The sequence below is a fragment of the Hippocampus comes genome, unplaced genomic scaffold (assembly GCF_001891065.2).
Source record: "Hippocampus comes isolate QL1 unplaced genomic scaffold, H_comes_QL1_v1.1 scaffold51, whole genome shotgun sequence".
NCBI classification, from domain to species: domain Eukaryota; kingdom Metazoa; phylum Chordata; class Actinopteri; order Syngnathiformes; family Syngnathidae; genus Hippocampus; species Hippocampus comes.
Window position 1 is genome coordinate 1173757 of NW_017805497.1, and position 20161 is coordinate 1193917.

Genomic DNA, 20161 nt, shown 5'->3' on the forward strand with positions numbered 1-20161 from the left:
ATACAACACACAGTCGCGCTGCTGCGGTCCTCTGCAATACATCTGTTAGTGCACGCAAAGAATACAACGGATAATTTTAACAAGCGATCGCGGTAATGCGCAGATTATAGTCCACAAATACAAAATGTATAACGTAAAAATCACTCTATAAATTATTATTTTATACAATTTGCCGAGGGTCCGGACAGAGGAGGTCGGCGGTCCGGTCGTGGATCGCGGTCCGCCAGTTGAGGAAGGCCGGTATAAACCTTAAGCTTTAAACACACTTTTAAACTTGTTCAAAAACACTTCTTAAAGTTGCACTTTTGAACTCGGTCATTGTGACTTATCAATTGATACCTTTCCGATATCTGACCTATATTTATTAAACAGTACACAGTCAGCTTGCTCAATGAATCATGTTAAGTGAAGGTCCACAATATGCAAATTAAACAATAACATTAGCCAAAAAATGTCCACCCTGTCATTGCCCACCCTGTCAGCAAGTTTACATATTTAGCTGTTTCCATGTACCGTATTTTCCGCACTATAAGGCACACCTAAAATCATTCAATTTTCTCAAAAGCCGACAGTGCGCCCTCTAATCCGATGCACCGTATATATGGAGTTACAGTCTCTTTATAGTCCCCATTAAGCTGTTTCACTGTTTGTGTTCCGATGCCATCTTGTGGGGATTATTAACAGGAAGCAATTGTAACCTAAAAGGTTTTCTGCCCGACACTAATTGACATGTGCATTCGCCAACGCACACTCCAACAGACAACTACTTTTGCCAGGTCTGAGCGGACATGATGAACCGAAGATAAGACCAAAAGCATCGCTAACTACTGACTAAACGAAGGAAGGAGTCAAGCAAGACTTTAAGGATATTTAGCCCCTTGTGGATTTGAGCCCACGAAGATTGTGTGCCTTTTTGTTGAATTAATACTCTTCATAACGTTTGTCTTTCATTTATTGTTTTGTAATGCAATTTGTATTTATTTTTCATGTCCGTGTTTGTGACCAGTTCTCATGGCTCTGTTGGTTGTGAAGGCTCAAAATAAATAACTGTATTGTATTGTATTCCCTTTAGGGTATCACCATCTAATGGATGCATAGCGCAACCGCAGACACTATTGCGGCTTCTATTCCATGCGCCTTATAATGCAGTGCGCCCTATATATGAAAACAAGTTTAAAATGGGCCATTCATTGAAGAAGCACCTTATAATCCGAAGTGCCTTATAGTGCAGAAAATACGGTACATTGTCACTTGATATTGTCTTCTTAATTAAAAAATATACTTTTCGAACAACATAGCGTAGTTAACACAGTAAATTTAAAGTTCAATGGAAAATCTCAACTTTTTGAAGGTGAAAGAGGGGACGTCTCAAAGGCACCTTGTAGATTGACGTAGAACCACTGTATTACTAGCTCACAGGTATGTCTTTGTCTGAGATAACTCTTTTAATGCAATTCACCACTTCAAAGCATACATTTTGGCTTTTGTCCACAACACTCGTCATCAGTGCATGGAAAGTAGCTCATTCTGAGTCTGGTGCTTGCCTCATGCTGCCTGGCGTCTGGCAGGTAAATGGATCGGTCTTATGGAAGTCATTAAAATTCCTTGGGAACATGTGGACACTTGTTTATTTTTCCACCCAAGCCTTGAGAGTGGCAGGCTGCCAGAATAATGCACTGTCCTTTCTTGTCCTCAGAGGAGATTGCGAGTGGAGCAAGAAAAAGACAGGTGGGAGTAAAAATGACAGTTGCAGAAGACAGATGGATGGAAGATGAAATGAAGTTGCGTATGGAGGGAAGAATGCAAAAGACACTGTCTACTGAATGACGTTGAAAATAAACGGATTTTACTGAGCTGGATGCGAAAGTAATTCCTACTCAGACTCAAGTTGAGATATAAACGCCATTCTCAAAACGGTACACTTTGGTTCAGTTCTGTGTATTACTGTCCATGTACAGTTTTCCATTTCATTTTTAGAACTCGATATTGACTAAAATAACAGTTAAATTGCCAACTGCAATGTTATGTACAGTCTGGCTGATTTTTTGCATGTGTGCGGCATGACAGATCTGTAAAATATGTCCATATTTTTGAATGATGAGAGCTGAATGAGGATGCTGGGTACATTGGCACACTCACACAGAACGGAAAACGAGGAGGGACACATTACAATGTCAGTCATTGGCATTAGTATAGGACAGGGGTCGGCTAATCAAAGTCCTATTCGATCCGGTGTCATCATGAAAAGAAAACACCAGTAAAGATAATATTTGCCATCCATACATTTCAAAAGCCTCCCCTTATGACTGAGGTCTGGCGATGGGTCTGTCTAGGAGTATTCCAATGTCACAGTGGGCATTCTATCTGATTGGTAAAACAGACAGGAGCTCTGGAAGGAGATATTTACGCCCTGCTTTGTAAATCAAACTTTGACAATTTTAGCACACCAAACATACCCTCCACCATTACATGCTGCATCTTTCCTGGAAAAAAAACTGGCAGATACTTCCATCTCTTCTTGTATATCTAAAAAGCAGAGATAATGGATGAGGGGTCAGATTGTAATGGCACAAAGGGGAGGGTAAAGAAAGAGAAAGCAGGTCCCGATTTGTTGGAGCATATGGCATCAACCCGCAACAGCTGAAAAAGGCATCGGTTTGAATGCTGTTCCTAGGGATACTCCCGTCAATGTGGACTAAGAGACAAATATTGTAGCAGCTTGACATTATTAATGTCACTCTATCTGTCGATCTGTTCTTTCCACTTCCCGCCTGTATTTCTCTATGCAATGTGGAACCCAGAGGTGATCCTCACTTTTGCTTTTGAGATGTATTTTACTTGAAAAATACTACACCACTATAAACTTTCACCACCGTCATAAACATAGTGTTAAATTAGTATCTCTGACTGTGGATATATATTGATTGCATTTCATGGCCAAATTGAGGGAAAGATGAATTTATTCCTACGATTGCGTTCAGCTCAGGCTCTCCATTTACCAGGTATAAATGATATGTGCAATGCTGGAACAACCAAATGGAGCCCATCTAAACTGATGCAGACGTTTAGCGCCTTGCGGTGGCACCAACCTAACCATTAACCTACAGGAGATTTTCCTCAGTTAATGTCTGACTTAGCTGAACGGGACAATGATCACACGCCTGTCGTTTAAAGAGCTAATCCCTTCTGCTTTATGGTCGTATGTCAATAATCCACTTATTGCTTTCTTTGCTCTTCTTCTGCCAATTTTTACAGAAAATAAACATCGGTGGCCTGGCGGTCGAGACAGCTTCTTTGGTGTGTTGCCGCTCTCTCTGATGTAGACGTGAGATGGGCGTACAGGAGTGTTGCATGGCTGCTTCACAAAACCTCCTGTCACGATGACAAGCAGATCAAATAGAAAGGGATCGAAGAAACGTTCATTGTTTGTTAGACTGTATAAGCGAACATGAAGTACACAACTTTTGTGTATACGGTAGATCACTGAAGGGTCGAAATGGAGTTGTGTTTGCATTAAAATGGATCTTATCGATTGCATCGCAAGGTCATGATGGCAACTTTGAGTCATGGAACTCATATTGTCAGGAACACTTGATTCCATTTTATTGACTGTATGTTGGCCTGCAAGCAAGAATATTGAGGATGTTAAGGAAACGGATGTAAAGCACGCTCACAGGGAGCAATAGCCATTGTTATTTGGTCCCCTCATCAAGCTTTTATGGCCAATACATACAAAATATTGCAGCCACCTGTTTGAGCACCTAAATAAAAGCGCAATATATACGGTCAATGCAATCCATTTAGCATGCACCAACCTCTGAATTTTGATGCCGCTAAATTTACACAGTTTGGAATGCAAACTTTTTTTTCATGCTTAAACAGACAGAAAGGGACTACTAGTGATGGAAAGAGTTGAAAAGATGCTGGAGGACTTTAAATTGTCCAAAGGTTTGAATGTGAGCGTGACCTATGATTGACTGGCGACCAGTCCAGTGTGTACCCCGCCTCTTGTCCAAAACCATCCGGGATAGTCACCAGACCTTTATCTTTAATTCCAAAATTGTTTGAATGTCCAACAAATTGACCTGCGATAGAATTTGTTCGACTTCAAATTTTCCATTGTGTAAGAAGTCACATAAAAGTTGATTTTTAACTTGTCTCGGAAAACAGCAAGGTCATAAAATTTATGAACACACGACTGCAGCCTCTAATATGTAATGAACAGTTCTCTACTTTCCTCCTGGAAGAATAAGCTCAAAGGAGTATGAAATAAAGCGAGAATGCGGCAAATTTCAAGACGGGGTAGGGGCAATCATGGAGATGAATGCGGAAAGCTGACAGGCCTTGAATTGAGTGTAAGAAAGGACATCTATAAGACCCAATTCACCTCCACGGTGGTCTCTGTGTGTGGTTGCTTTAGAGGCCCAGAGAGAGATGCTGATAATTGGCCTTTTTCAGGTTCAACTGGAATGCTGCCTTCCACATTATCACGAATGAAAACTTTCTGCCGCATAGGGCTGAAGTCCCATTCCACATTGGACAAGTATTTTCCTTCTTCAATGACATGCACACTCAGCGTTTCTAGTTAAGGTTGACAAATTCACATGAATGAATGTGCTTTCAAAAGGATAACACACACACAGTCCTGCATACCACTAAGTTGTGACTGACACTGTCCCTCTTCTGGACCCCATATCCTCACAGGAAGCTTGTCCTTCCTTCATGCTCACATGCATGCCCATACACACTTTACACGTGTGAGTGGTTTTTTTTTTATTTATTTATTTTTTTTTTGTGGGAACAGAATATGAGCTGAATCCTCACTCAGGCAACCACCAAATAACATGATAAGGAAACCCGGATGAAAACGCACACACAGATAAGTTCAGGAAATGATACCCAAGCTTTGAACCCCGAACAGTCAAAAACCTTACTTTTGTCATTCATGACCAAAGTGTGTGTGTGTGTGTGTGTGTTTGTGTGTGTGTGTGTGTGTGTGTGTATGTAACTCACTATTTCACTGATTTTCTTGCTATTTTTCTGCCTTTGAAGTCAGACAAGTCCGTTTTAAAAATGTTTATTTATTTATTTATTTGTTGTGTTGTTTTTTTGTATTTTTTTTTTTAAAGGGGAAATTAGTTTTACTAAAACTGCGACGTAGGTACGTTCATAATACACTCCGATTGCACTGCTCGGACCATTCAGATACTCCGTACATTGTTCAAATGTGTGGTTTGGTTGTTCAGAGTGCCCCCAACACCCCCCAAAAAATGGAGTACCAGAGTCTCATGTGTTAGATTGTACAAGGAAAGTACACAAATCACACACAGGCTGCTGATTATAGGCTGCGTTAGTGGTGTCTATGCTGGCTATAAGTGAATATTACAAAAATTAAAACCCGAAATGCTTCCTCTGCAGTAAGATATGCCAATCCATTTTTTGTAGTGGAAGGTGGAAACAATTATGAAATCACTTAGGGGAACGAATGAATAATCGTAACCACTCCCAAAGCCATATGTTTTTTGCGCCACCCCTGAACATATTAAGGTTCTTCCTTTAAATCCAATTTGGCAGAGCCGCTCCCAGAGCACTCCCTACTGTAATTGGCTCCATCAGGCTGCATTCAGAAATGAAAGTAAGCGGAGCGCGCTCTGCCTCCCACAGCACACGAGGACACGGAAACGTCCGCTTGCCAACGACATCAAAGTTTTTCGTTTTAGTTTAAAATGGCTTCCCTTAACTAGAATACTGTGTTGAATTGTAGCCAAAGGTACATACAATCTTGGTGAGTGACTGCACCTTTAGGCGCCGTAAATACTTGAGGTTGAAAGCGAAAGCTAGTTGCCAAGCTTACCGTTCTTCTTCTTGCAAGTACGTCAGTGCAAGTAAATATTTCATCTGTTCGCGCCTGTGTGACCCATACATTTCATGATTTTTATTTTTATTACTTCCTAATCTTGTTTTTTGTTGCGGGCGAACGTATGGACGGACAGATAGCTAGAGCTGTCTTTGTTTGCCAGACTTGACGAGTGCTGTGACAAGAATGCTCAATAAATTGTTTTTGAGGTGAGGAAGAGGCTTAGGAGTCTGCATCAAGGTGCTTGACCTTGTCCGCGTCATTGACTTTCCCTCTCATTGATGGATGCTTTGTTTTGACTTGTGTAACAACCCCCCCCCCTCAACCCCCCAATAGGCTTTTGGCTGACAGGGTTGGAAACACGGGGGACTCGCTTGAACACACGTGAACTCCGGACACGCCACTCTCTCTGACAGCATGTTATTGAGCGGTCAGATGTGATAGAATGGGTCAAAGCACAGAGCAGGGACAGTGACTCACTGAGAAGAACGCTTGTTCTTGTTTCTCTTCCTATCCTGGTGCAGACGTGCTGAGATTCTCTTTCATACCAAACAAAAAGCCCCCTGGCCAAAGTCCAGTGTGTCAAGACCACCCTTTTGATCCACCGTGCAGCACACATGCGTCCAATATGGAACAGTACTTCTATCCCGCTGAGCAGCATTTAAATAATATTGCATTTGTTCTTATCAGTTATCATTTTTTTTAAAAAATCTGTCATCCTAAAGATGAGCTGATCAATCTGATGGGTATACATAACCACCAAGGCAAGCACTACAGTCAACTATTTGTAGTGTTTTTGTCTAACGTGGTTGAGTCTGGTCATGGTTTTGCTCCCAAACTGATGGGGCTGATGGTAACGTCACATTTGAATCTTTCTGGCAAATCAGTTTTTCGTTGCGCTACTTTGATGTTTTTTAAAGTTGAACAAACGATTTGCCACATCGTGTTGCTCCCCACTTTCTTTTTGTCTCAAAGTCTTCACTTCTTCGTCTTTTTACTTGTCGGGTTGGGTCATCACTTGTTTGGGCTGTTTGTTTGCCATCGCCATGGAAACCAGTGAGTGTGAGCGAGTGGCCCCTTGTGCGAATGTGTGTGTACTTTGTACGAGCATGATTAAACCGCAGTTGTAGTTCACGAATAATGACCTCACTTAGACACAGACCCCAAAATACCAAATCTGTCTTCTCCCTCATATTGTGTAATGGATAGTCCCGGAACACAAGCCAGCACTCTGGCCCCCTCAACTGTGTGTGTGTGTGTGTGTGTGTGTGCGCTTGTGCGTGCACTTGCGCGTGAGAGTGAGAGAGCTTGACCAGAGGCCAGTACATTGCTTTTTGACAGCAGGAACAAAGCATAACTGATTTAGAATTTAATTTCTGATGAGGAAAATACGAGGTTCAATGGAAACAAATTCAGGTACAGTAATAGGAAAAGAAGAAAAGGGCAAATAGAGAATGGATTTAGGTGGTTTACTGTAGTTATTGGATTATCACCGACAAAAATCAGTCCTACCCTCAAGGCGCAAATCTATTTCACTGGGAAAATGTGGAGTGCTCCCTACATGTTTAGGTACTTTCGAGTGAGAAATCATTTTCATGTGAAAAATGAAGATGCTTCTTGTAGTGCCCTATTTTCATTGACAGGCGTAAAAATGGCCATGTCTTCATTTTCGTGCTGGGTCAAGGCTAGTTTACCGTGTTTGGGAATTTGGCTGACAGTGTTGCGCCTTGCTGGCTATTCCGGTGGACCTAGGGCATGCACCTGACAATTTAGCGACAGAACGTAGACTAGAATTTAGTCGGTCCAAGTTGGGGTGCAGGTAGCGTCACGTGATTTTGGTCGTTTTGAGTCTGAGCTCCTCGGACATGTGTGCTGGATGTCATGGTATTTCATTCATAAAAATGGCAAGAGTGTGCCTCAACCCCTCTGAATCATTTAGAAATCAATTCATTGAGCAAATTATCATAATTAGCATCTTCGAAATATTTTCAAAAGTACCCCCGCCCCTATCTACAGCACAACGGAAGTCCGGCTCGTCACACACAGATGCATGATCAAGGCTCAAAGGCGGTCTCCAAGTGCCCATTCCACAGCGGCCAACTTTACATCATCCACAAGTGCAGAACTTCTTGCAGTTCCTTTTAAATGTATGAGTACGTTGCACCTGTTGATCTCACTCATGGTCTCCGATGAGTTCTTCCACCTTGTACTCCACGCGCCTCTCCTACACTGAATTAAAAGGGGTTGAGGGGAGCCGATTCCATTGGATGGCAAACAAGTCGCCTTTGCTCCCTGTCACAATGGTGCAAACGCCAAGGGCCGCCGCGAGCCAAATAGGGGTCCAATGCACAATTACATCTGCGTGTCCCCCCAAAAAGCTGATTCTCAAACTCCGAATATATTTGTTGAGGGTGAGTGGTGTTCAAAGAAAATTCGGACAACCACGAACCACGGCCATGAGCGACGAAGATGTGATAACCATGCAAACGGCAGGTTTTCATGCACTGAAACAATTTTCGCCAAAAGTGAGGGGAAAGTGATGCCCTCCTTGGATGAAATTACAAAAAGAAAGAGAACTCCACCCATGCAAACAGTTAGACTTGCAATGGGCACAAAAATCGGGCCCTTAAATTAGTGGTGAAATAACAAGTACAAGGGAAGTACTCTGGAATTAATTCTAAAGACAAATTCAATTTATTCAATTAAAAATTTGGGGGGAAAAAATGATGACTTTGGAAAAATTATGATCCTTTATGTCGCACAGGATAGCAGCATACATCACGTCATCTTAACCCTTCCATGCACCCCGTAACCTGATAACATGATAAACTGTCCACTGTAGTAACCACTGTCCCTGAAAGGGTTAATTCGGCACCTTTTCTTAATGTTGGCCTTGTCATGGGACTTTTTATTCCCAGAAGAAGGAGCAGCCTCAGAACTACAAACTCTATTCCAAGAGACAAATAAAGTAGGGGCCCTTACATTCAAAGCAGTTTTTTGCCATTGCCATACATGTACACACCCTTTAATTGGAACACTGCTGCATGCAAGTCGGTAGGTGGGACGGTTCAGTTATTTTGGTGCATCCCATCATGAACTGAACAGAAACTCTAATGCCTGGAGAAAACCAGAAACTTAAAAATTGTCCCATGCGCAAAAGTCATCTATTGTTTTGTAGAACCAGTCCAAGTGTGGCGAGTAACAAACAGGAATGTGTTTGTTTGAAAACATCAGCAAATACTTTAAGAGCAGAGCAGCGGAGTCGATGTAAAAGGATCCGTTTCCTTTGAAAGCCTCTTCAAACTAGACATTGATGTCACCAGGAGCTTTGAAGGAAGTCAAATAACTCGCACAAGAGTTAATTCAGCACTGAGCTCCTCATTGTGTCGCGTATCCACGGAGCTGCAATCATCGTTCGGCTATTCACTCTGTGCCAGATCATAAAGTGACTTTGTGTGCATATACGCGAGGCTACACAATCAAAGGAATCAATTGTTTTGTACAGTTGGTGTTTTACAGTCCTTTCAGGTCGATTTTAATGATTACTTGTTGGCCTGCATCAAATTTTGTAATCAGGATACGCGTTTGTGCTTTGCTTACACAACATCATTACTGCAGATATTATCATATTTTTAGTCACATATCTGGAACATATTCTGCCCCCCTCCCACCACGCACACACGCACATGAAGTTTTTACAAGATTTGTCTTTGTCTTTTTACAAAGCCAAGAAGAGTTGTCATGATGATAAATTTCTTCGAACAGAATGAACAATTCTAACCAGGGTTTTTTTTTTCAGTGTCAGCGCACATGAAACTTCAAGGAATGCACAGGCATTCATCAGGTTTGAGGCACTGGGGGCCAATTTCACGGCAGTGTGACGGCTTTGAGCTGCAAAAACAAAAGGAGGAGGAATCCTCCGTTTGAGGCTTTGATTTCAAGTAACAAGCGCTCATGGAACGTGCACATACGATCCACATTTCTTTGCCCTCTCATATCAGTCTTACCCTAATAGTCGCCAACATGGATTTGATCAACTGTCACATCTGCTTCGAGCATCAGTGGTGACACAATCATATCGATATATATGTACTGTAATGTAATGTGTTAGCCATCTCACAGTGAAATAATTATCAAATGACATATTTCAACTTGGATCTGGTACTTAAAAGGAATAAAAATGACAGCAAATGATGAACATTGAAATGTGTTGCGTCACGGTCCTGCACGCTGCCTAAATGAGCAGATGCAGCGTATGCGGTTCTGTTCTCGCTGCTCAGCAATCTGTCAGTTGAGTTCAACTTGACCGAGGGTAACACATCAGATGAGATGATGACCAGGCGGAGACTTCCCGTCGTCACTTCCACAACTCATTAAATCACAATCAATGAAGGAAATGAAGCAATAAGAGTGACCCCTTGGCAGATCCAAACACTCACGCTGCTGCATCGCTTGTCCTATGCGGTCTTCTCTTGGCATTTGAGCCACAAGCCCACCCACACAATGCTGTCTGAGTGCATCCTTGTTGTTTTTGTTCTCTCTGCTTTGCTCGAAACACAGCAGTGCAACCATTAACCAGATTGTTCACTGCAATTGTCCCCGAAAGTGAATGTGACTACGTCTCGTTGCATTATACAGGAGCATCCGACTAAATGCGTCTTCCGCCCTCAAAAATGGATTAGTGGCGATTTAGGATCACTCACACGGAAGCGTCAAAGTAGACAGGCTGTTAAGAACAGGATAAATGGATGGAGTGACAACTCTCTGTATGTGGGCGTACATGTAGAGCTGCTTCTGATTAATCAACATGTTTGTGTGTGTGTGTGTGTGTGTGTGTGTGTGTGTGTGTGTGTGTGTGTGTGTGTGTGTGTGTGTGTGTGTGTGTGTGTGTGCGTGTGTGTGTGGATACACACTCCACATGATATAAGAAATAGGCCTTTTCGACCCTCCAGGTTATCAGGACTACAACCCACATGGTGCCGCCCTTTGCGAAATGAGGTAAAAGACAGGCTGCGAAATTGCTGGAAGATTATTTCTGCTAATTTCCTATGAATGTCCCCACACCAGTTTGGCTTTTTGTTTTTGGAGGAAGAAAAATGCAGAGGTGCAAGTCATGAATTTTGTGTTTTTGCATTCCCGTGAATGGGTGCCAGTGTGCATTCAGCGGTCCTCCTCTGTTGGGTTTTTTGTTTTTGTCCACATCTTATCAGGAGGGTCACGGAAAGGACGAGTGACTTCACCACTGTATGGGATTACTTAAAAGTGCAAGGGTGGACAGATGATTCATTAACTAAACTTTTCTAAAAGTTTGCACAGAGGATGAAGCCCTTTTCCAGCCTGTATTTAGTTTGACGTCATCTGCGATTTATTGTAAGTGGACGTGAAGCAGTGATGTTGGTCGCCTTCGGTCTGTGATGAGCTATCTGGAGAAGACAGACCGACAGTTATCAGTGAGTCATGAATGTCACCACCTCCCTCCCGCTGTAGTTGTCCTGGTGTTCTCTGCTTACATCATTCGAATGGTAGCAAGACCAGGCCTTTTATATTGAGGAACCAAACTCGACTGGCACGGTCCCAACATTTGGGGACTGCCAGCCACTCATGAAAACCACTTCTATCACTTGTTCCATTAACGCAAAGGAGAAATATCTTGCATTCACCATCAACCATACAGTAGGGTAGAACTCAAAGCAGAAAACGTTCCAGCTGTTTAAAATAAAACCCTCCACCCTTCTTTCATCAAAACAAGTTGACTTAAAAGAAGCCAAAAAAAAAAAAAAGATCCTTAGTTGCACACGACTGTGTGTGTGCAGATTCACAGCCACGTACCCGAGCTTCAGTTAGAAAATTATACCACAATTAGAAAAAGATTGTGGGGCACGGTGATGTCATGATTAATGATGAGCTTGAACATGTTTCCCATCTGTTGAGTCATTTAAAGACTAACACCATTTAGTTGTTGAAATACGGTTCTATTTGAGTAGGTCAACTCCCACATATCTTTTTTCCATCTGTTTATTGCGCCATTCCACAGAGCGAAATAGTTTTTTGTGTTTTTGTACAAACAATGTAAAGTTATTTTTGGGTGTGACCACGAGTGGAAATGAGGGAGATAAAGTGGCTGGCCATAGTCCATGAGCAGCAGCTGCCATAAAACATGAGTGAGTGAGTGAGTGAGTGAGTGAAGTGAGAGAGAGAGAAATTAAGGAACATGGTTTGTGAATGTGTTCAAAATGCGGCTGATCCAAATTTCAATTGTTGGATCTTAGCTCAGCTCGACATTCGACTGACAGTCTCTGGTTTTCTTTATGAATGTTTTTTTTTCCATCACTTCCATCAATTAAAGTAGTGTATTTTGTAATATTTCTGAAAATAGGGGTTATGTTCAGCAGCAGGTGGAATTTTTTTTTTTTTTTCAGAAACATCATCCCTATAAATGACAATGCAGATTAAAATCTGTATTGTGCAAGATTTTTATAGGTCAAATTAAAAAAGAAAAAAGTGAAATAACTCCAAAACAATAACTCAAAAACATGTTACTGTCATATGTTTGCTGTATGCTGCTGGAAAGTCATTTACTATTGTGTCTTTTTTTTTTTTTTTTTTTTTTTTTATCACCATTCCTCTCAAAGTTAATTCAATGAATACATAATTTGAGTCCTCTCATTCTTGGAGGCGAAGCAAACAGTTGCTCCTTTTGCATGTGCTAATATTTAAAGAGCGCAACACCCAGTCCATGAATTATTCTGCAGCATAACAACATTATTTTAACAATTTATTCCAAACATGCATAAAAATAAGAATACAGCAGGGTAAATTGTGAAAAAAAGAATCCAATTATCATCAAAAGCAAGGGAGAAAAGAAAAAAAGCTGAGCGAAACATAAAAAATAATCAATACAACAAAGCTAATGACCTGCTTACACATACCAGATCATTAATATTTTGAATAGCAGGAAGTATGACCTTATCTCATTCCTACCCCCGTATTTGAAGTTATACATTAATGGACACTCTGCTGTAAAAATGACAGCGTGTATGTTATTACACCCAGTCATTTTTTCAGCCTACTACTTGAGAAGATTGGAGTTCTAGTTTCACTTTAAAATCTACACTCCAGAGTCTATTCCAAACTGTCAATCATGTCCGCCTATTTTAACGTGTAATGTGATCCCGATACCAAATCCCTTACAACCTTGTTGTACCACATTAATGGGCCTGCTGATACCGCCATAGCTTCCTGTTTTGGAACTTGTTCTTAGTTCAACATCTTGCTTAACATGAGTTGGAAAAGCAGAATTTAGACTGTAGTATGCATATTTTCTTCAAAACACATTTTACATTCTCATAGACAGAGCTGGATTATTGGCAATGTTTCACCCAGACAGGTTTATGGCATCAGAGCAGGTGGACAGATACGGAGGAGGCGCCGTTGCGTACTTTTTAAGATAGCGAAACAGAGTCTCATTGGCAGTTTACCTGTTAGATGAGAGCCGTTAGTTGTAAAATTACCACCAAAAAAAAAAAAATACAAATCTTTGTTAAACCGTTGGCTAAAGAACCTGCTGCTCTGTGTAAAGATAATTGATATAAGATAAGAAAACCTTTATTAGTCTCGCAATGGAGAAATTCCCAATTCACAGCAGCAAAGTTATGAAAGGAATATATATACAATATAATATATGTTCACATATACACATGTATTGTGTCGAAATAAGCCACGCCAAAGTGAAAATATGCACGCGGCAAAGGAGGATTTTCTTGTGCCATAATTCAATATTGAGACAGTGAAATGCATTTGATATAAATAATTTAATAAACTGTACATTAATTAGCCATTGCCATTTTGAATGAATGAATGACTTTTTTGTCTGTTTAAATTCATAACTTTTATCTTATGAAGCTGTAGCGCATTGAAAACAGAATCTGTCAGACACCCATTAAAGAGGTGGTGGACGGGATCAGTGATCTGATGGGTAAAGCTGCAATCAAAGTTTCTCATGATTTGTTTCTTCCTACTGTTTAAAGTGACTTTGTGCTGGATGTATAGTCGTTGTTGTTCATCAAATGCTGAATAATGATACCTGCCCAGACTGTTGCAAGTTTTTGCATTGTAGTACTAGTGCTAGTAGTTCACATTTTATTATTTATTACTATTTTTGTTCTTGTGTAATACGGTTCAGTTCTACGCTACAGCAAACTACAATTAAATAATTAACACGTTCAACATTCATTTAACTGTTGTATGAAGTTGTAAAGTGGTTTGTCTGTCACAAAATAAAGAAGCGGCCTACTTAAAGTTGGATTGAAATTTTGTGTATCAATTAAGGATGCACAATTAGTGGCTTGAACCAGATTCACAAACAGTTGCTGTATGGCTGTCCCGGGATATGAGCATCATTGCATTTCGATGTTTCCCTGACACATTTCAGAGCACATTTGTTATCCGTCGCCCGAGGGGCCATTTGAGTCTAATGTACTATGTGTGTCTTTTGTAAACAATGAACTATAAATCAGTCAACTGCAGCAGGCTGCGTAGTCTGCGGCCAGCCGGCGTCATAATCCGCGACCTCATAGTCGAGCTGCCCAGAGACGGTTGTGGGCTATGTGAGGTTGTCTGAATGAGAGATGTAAAGAGAGCAAGGACTGTGGAATGTGGAAGAGTGTTGAGGTTTTGAATTGATCAAAGAAAACGAGAGAAGGAGGGCAGAGAGGGAGAGTGTGGACGAGAGAGGAGGAGGTAGCAAGGGAGGAGCAGGAAGGGTGATTATTGTGTGAGCCTGCCTCTGATTGGTCAACATGTTTCTGCGTGCGTGTGTGTGTGTGTGTGTGTGTGAGTGAGTGAGTGAGTGAGAGCCACTGGGTGGGGGATTAAGCCTGCATCACGTGGTTGCTTTAGCTTCTTTTACACACATCCCCTCATTTGCAGAGTGCGCACACACATAACCCGTTCCTCTCACATATAGACTCCCAGCTGTTGATATTTCTCTCTCTGGTGAACGGCGAGAAGCAAAGAAGCCCTGCAGGAAGTTGAGGGAGAAAGCAGCTCTGCGGTTTGCTCGATTACGACTCGACTAGAGCAGCTACATGGAGGATCTGTTCTAGATTGACAAGTGCACCGATTTGTTTTTACGATCGCTTCCTGGTGATCCCTTGATTCATATCCTCCTCTTTCTATCTCACACACCCTCTCGATCGTTTTTTCGCTCTGAGTCAGTGGGAGTTTATGCCAGATTTCAGACAGCAAGTTAGAGAGGAGAAAAAGAGACATGTGCTTTTCTTTTTGTTTTGCCACCTACCACCACTGCCGCTTCTCTCCCATTCACTGACCAAAGAGGAAGGAAGTAAAAGGTTGGTTGGGCTTGTATATTATTTACACCTGCTTTGGCTTTCCCAGCACGCTGTCCTAAAACTGTCTGCGAGAGTTTATTTCATCCGGCCACATTGTCGTTCAGTGAAGCCTAAACGTGTCTTGTGTTGTGTTGGAGCATAGCTGCGACTCCCAGTCATTCCGACCCTGTGACTGATTTTTAATTTTAGGGGAATGCCACGCGAGTACGGTTTGCTTGGACCCTCGGTGCTGCACGATAAACACACATGGTGCAAACGATGCAGTGAGTGTGAGTGCCAGAGGAGATTAGCGCTACTTATTATCTCATGTGTGGAGTCTTTATGTGAAAGGCGACGCAGACGAGCCACCTTAGGCCCACCGCAGCACCAGAGCATTGTTTTCTGAAATACAAATGAATGACTTCAAAAGGTGTGACTGTTGCGCACGGAAACCCCTTATCCAAGTCAAAAAACAGACCCGCATGCTGCGTGTGACTTTCAGTTGCTCAGATTTTGCCTTGCACGCTGTCCTCCGGTTTCACTGCCTAGCTCTGTCATACTGGCGTGCTTAATCGTGGAAACACGCCCCCTCCTGTGTGTGTGTGTGTGTGTATATGTGCATGCACTGAACTGTAAGTCTATGTGAGGATTTTGCATGTGTGGATATAATTAGCTGCCATAGAGATTCTTTCCTGGTATTGTTACTGCTGGGGTTGTAAAGTAACCCACAAAGCAGTCTATATTTAGAGGTGACAGCTAGTAGATACGTACGGAGTCACACTTTGGTGTGTCCCCCAAGTATGAAATATGTATGTAAATAAATACCGGTAGATGTTTGTCAGTGCGACTGCCCAGTGACCGTAGTGACGACGAGAATGGCACTCAGAAGAGTAATGGCCTCCACCAAGAGAGTAACAGTCCGAAAAAAAACAATTTAAACCTGAAGAAATAGACACCACCTCCTACTAATGTTTCCTTTTGAGTGTATTTTTTTTATTTTTTATATTAAGTCATTACAATTTCTGCTCCTGCCTTCCTGTGTGGACATTTCAAAAATATTCGTGGTAGGTTCATTCAAGACGCCAAATTATCCATAGCTCCAGGTGTGTGAATCGATGAATGTGCACGTGATTGTTTTTGTTTTGATGCTTTGCAATTGGCTGGTAAGCAGCCCAGGGTCACTGACTCCTGCTGACCTGTGACCCAAATGAGGACAAGTGCCATCGAGAGGATGCATGGAGGAAAATAAATGAGAAAAATAGAAATGATCCCCGTTTTGAAATTGCCTCTTGCAGATCTGCACTAAAAAGTAATGGTGTCCTCTGTGCCCAGTGACTCGCCATTCCACAAATTTTTGAACAAGTCAGTTGGTGTGCATTGAAGTGGTTATTCATTTGACATAATTCTCCTAAATAACAACTTTCGTGTTCAGGAAGGGAGGGTTTCTAAGATCTCACAAAATATATGCTCCTTTTCCACTGTTCCGTGTTAATCACTATTGGCGGTTGGCAAATGCATGTTCAAGCGTGTTCTCTTTCCAACTGATGTTCCAAATGTACCGACCTGATAACAAATGGGTGATGGAAAGAAAAAAAAAAACACTGCTGCTCTCTGATTTTTCCAAGCATGTTCATTATTGCTGTGTCACTGTGACTTGTGAAGATACACAGCTGGACTAGACAAAAAAAAAAAAATAAAAAAACCCCACCCCCAAAAAAAACATAGTGTAAAAGGGCGTGATTTGTGTTGCTGTGCCATTGCTTTGCACATCGCAGTATTTCGGCCAGGTCCATAAATATTGGCACATACTCATCTTTTTGGCTAAAATGAAACCAACGAGATATGTTTGAACTCTAGACTTTCAATTTTAATTTGAGGTTTTTTCCTCATCCAAATCAGGTGGACAGTACAGTGTTAAAGTTTGTATGTATGACTCACTTTTTAAGTGCGGTGGAGAAGTGACACTAGTCACATTTAGTTTCAATAGGTTTATTTACTGTACTGCAAAAGTAATTACAATATATGGACATGCGAGTACATGGCTGCTTGCTGTATGTGGAAGATGGAGTGTTGTGTGTAGTCCGAACTGCTGGCTCCTGACCAGCTCCAAATGTCATTGGAGCAGCGATGCATGAAGGGTGAACATTCCTGCTAATAAACAGTAAGCTGCTATCATTGAGATCGAAGAGGGAGCTTATTCTGTAAACTTCAAGAAATTCAAGATGGAATGCAGTCTTGCATCAGTGTCACCGAGGTCAACAAGTGTAATATAATACAACGGTGTGGCATATCCACCATGTTTCTGAGAAGTCTTGTTTCATTTAAATTGTTATTTTGGAGCCAGCAATTAGTGCTGCTGCTTCTGCTGAGCTGGTCTGCCCCTGTCAACCCCAATTCATTCATGTGGACCAAACACTAATTCAATCACCAGCGTTCTGTTAATTGGACAGATTTAAACTCATACATGCAGAAAAGAAAAATGATTTCAGTGCAGATCCCAATTGTGGCAAAGGGCCAGAAAAATACAAGAGGTGCCCTCGGATCACCTGAAATGGTGACTTTATCACTTGCACATTTACATCGGTTGCTGTGTGGCCTTACAGACCTGATCGGTTGAAAGTACCTTTTTAATGAGATGCGAAAATTGTCATGGACGGCTTCCGCTCAGATGAAGATGGCTTGTGTGAGTGAATATAGTGAGGAAGACAGAAGTGTTTCTTGAATTTCAATGAAAAGAAGACAGAAGTGATAGTGTTTGGTCCCAGTGGCCCTTGTGCATCCCATCCTGAAGACTTGAGCCCCCTTGCTACATATCTTAAGTCAACAGTCTCAAACATGAGTCTTAAACTGGACAGTGATTTTAAATTGGACTGTCAAATTGGTGCCGTTGTTAAATCCAGCTTCTTTCATCTTAGGCAACTGGCTAAAATAAAACCTCTCCTTTCTCATGAGCACTTTGAAACAGTAATACATGCCTTCGTCACGTCCCGGCTGGATTACTGTAATGCACTTTACTTTGGAGTCAGCCACTCCTCCATTAAGCATCTCCAGTTGGTCCAGAATGCTGCTGCTCGCCTCTTGACTGGTACTTGTACGAGGGAGCACATCACTCCTACTCTGGCATCCCTTCACTGGCTCACAATACATTTTAGAGTTCTTTTTAAGATCCTATTATTTGTTTTCAAATCTTTAAATGGCCTCGCTCCACCTTACCTCTCTGAGCTCCACTGCCCCTACACATCTGACCGGTGCCTCAGGTCTGATGACCAGACACTATTAGAGGTACCAAGAACTAAGCGGAGTTGCTGGTCCCTTTCTTTGGAATGACCTCCCACTGAACATTCGGCAAGCCTCTTCGCTGCCCATCTTTAAAACTCGTCTCAAAACTCATTTGTATTCTTTGGCTTTTGACTCAGCATGACTCAGGCTCGATCTTAGTTTTACTGTTTTTGTGCTTTCTACTGTCTTTGTGATTAATTTGTTGTTTTATTGTTATTGTTGTAGATATATTTGCTCCATGTACAGCACTTTGGATACAGCTGTGGTTGGTGCTCTATAAATACAATTGAGTTGAGTTGATTTGAGGAGTGCATGCAGCATACTAATGTCACAGGGGCTCAAGGTCGTGGTCACCTCACGCTGGGCTGCACATCGTGGTCTCACGCTGCTTGAATAAATATAGTCTGAGTCATCTATGGGACACAAATGTAATCTTGAGTGTATTGCAACGCACCACCATGGTCCAATTTGAATTTGCGTGTGTGGATTTCATGTCAACTTGTTGCACGGCATTGGTTATGGGACCTAATTTAATACTTGTCTAACCGGCATTAATATGACTGATTCTGGATTTTAAACATTGATATTTCTTTTACAAGAATATTACTTAGACCCCACCCTCTCCCAATAAGGCTCACCACCACCCCACATTCACTCTCTAGCTGGGTGTGAGGAGAGATCGGGTTCACGACGGGGACAACAAGAGATACTGAAAAGAGAATGTAAAAGCAAGGGGTGGGACACCTCATGCTGCTGGACTTGTTACACAACTCTGTGTGTGTGTGTGTGTGTGTGTGTGTGTGTGTGTGTGTGTGTGTGTGTGTGTGTGTGTGCTGTTTTTGTTCCGACTAATAGACTTAAAGGGGCTTAATATATTTTGTTGAGGCGACAACTGTTGTGTTTTTGAAAGGCATAATTCCCGGCATTTAGCAAATTCCTCACGTTCGGACAAATAACACCTTGTCAGATATAATTTTGATGCATTTCAATCCCTTTATTGTTAGTGTGTGTCTATTCATCTTTTACTGACCGGAGCTAATCCAATCAGGCTAACCTCTAATGTAAAATGAAATGTATACACAATACTATATAGTAACTATTGGATGAATTACAGAATTACTGTGACTGGCTGGTAACCAGTTCAAGGTGTACGTTGCCTGCCACCAAAAGACAGCTGGGATAGGTTCCAGACCTCCAGCAACCCTCGTGAAGATAAGCTGTTGGGAAAATGGATGGATGAATGACAGTAGTCACTCTGGGATAATTAATGCTGGATGAATACAGAGCGCAACTATACAAAACCAATAACTTTTTTTAATCACACTTTGTTCATGCAATACTAATGTCTCTAGATCTTTGTGGGGGTCCACAAATCCTGAAACGTTGATGTGTTACTCTTTCGCATTTTAGTATTTTCTGCTGCTGATGCAAATTGCACCACAATGTTTATGGTTGTCCTGAAAGCCTCCCCTACAGGCAAGCAGAGGGGTGAATATAATACCAGGTTACATAACAGTGTTATCCGTCTGCCCTTCCGTTTAGGAGGGAAAGTGGTCAGCTTGTATTCATTTTGGTACCCATCCTCTGGATTCCTTTCCTAAATTTCTTCCTGTCATTCCTTCGCCCTTTGAACCAAGACACCATCTGGTAGAGCTCACATTGGCCCCACCCCTCCCTCATACACCAGCGGCTTATC

General features: G+C 41.8%; 1 protein-coding gene across 5 annotated transcripts in view; it reads left to right on the forward strand.

Moving 5' to 3' along the window:
- Positions 1-20161, forward strand: part of add3a (adducin 3 (gamma) a) — an 80199-nt gene that overhangs the window by 32053 nt on the left and 27985 nt on the right. Inside the window, exon 1 of one of the 5 annotated variants that reach the window (XM_019876650.1) lies at positions 14755-15207. The exons of the other annotated variants lie outside the window; for them this stretch is intronic. The gene's annotated coding sequence lies outside the window, so the exon portion shown is untranslated. Of the gene's footprint in view, positions 1-14754; positions 15208-20161 lie in introns of those variants that run through there. 5 annotated transcript variants of the gene reach the window in all.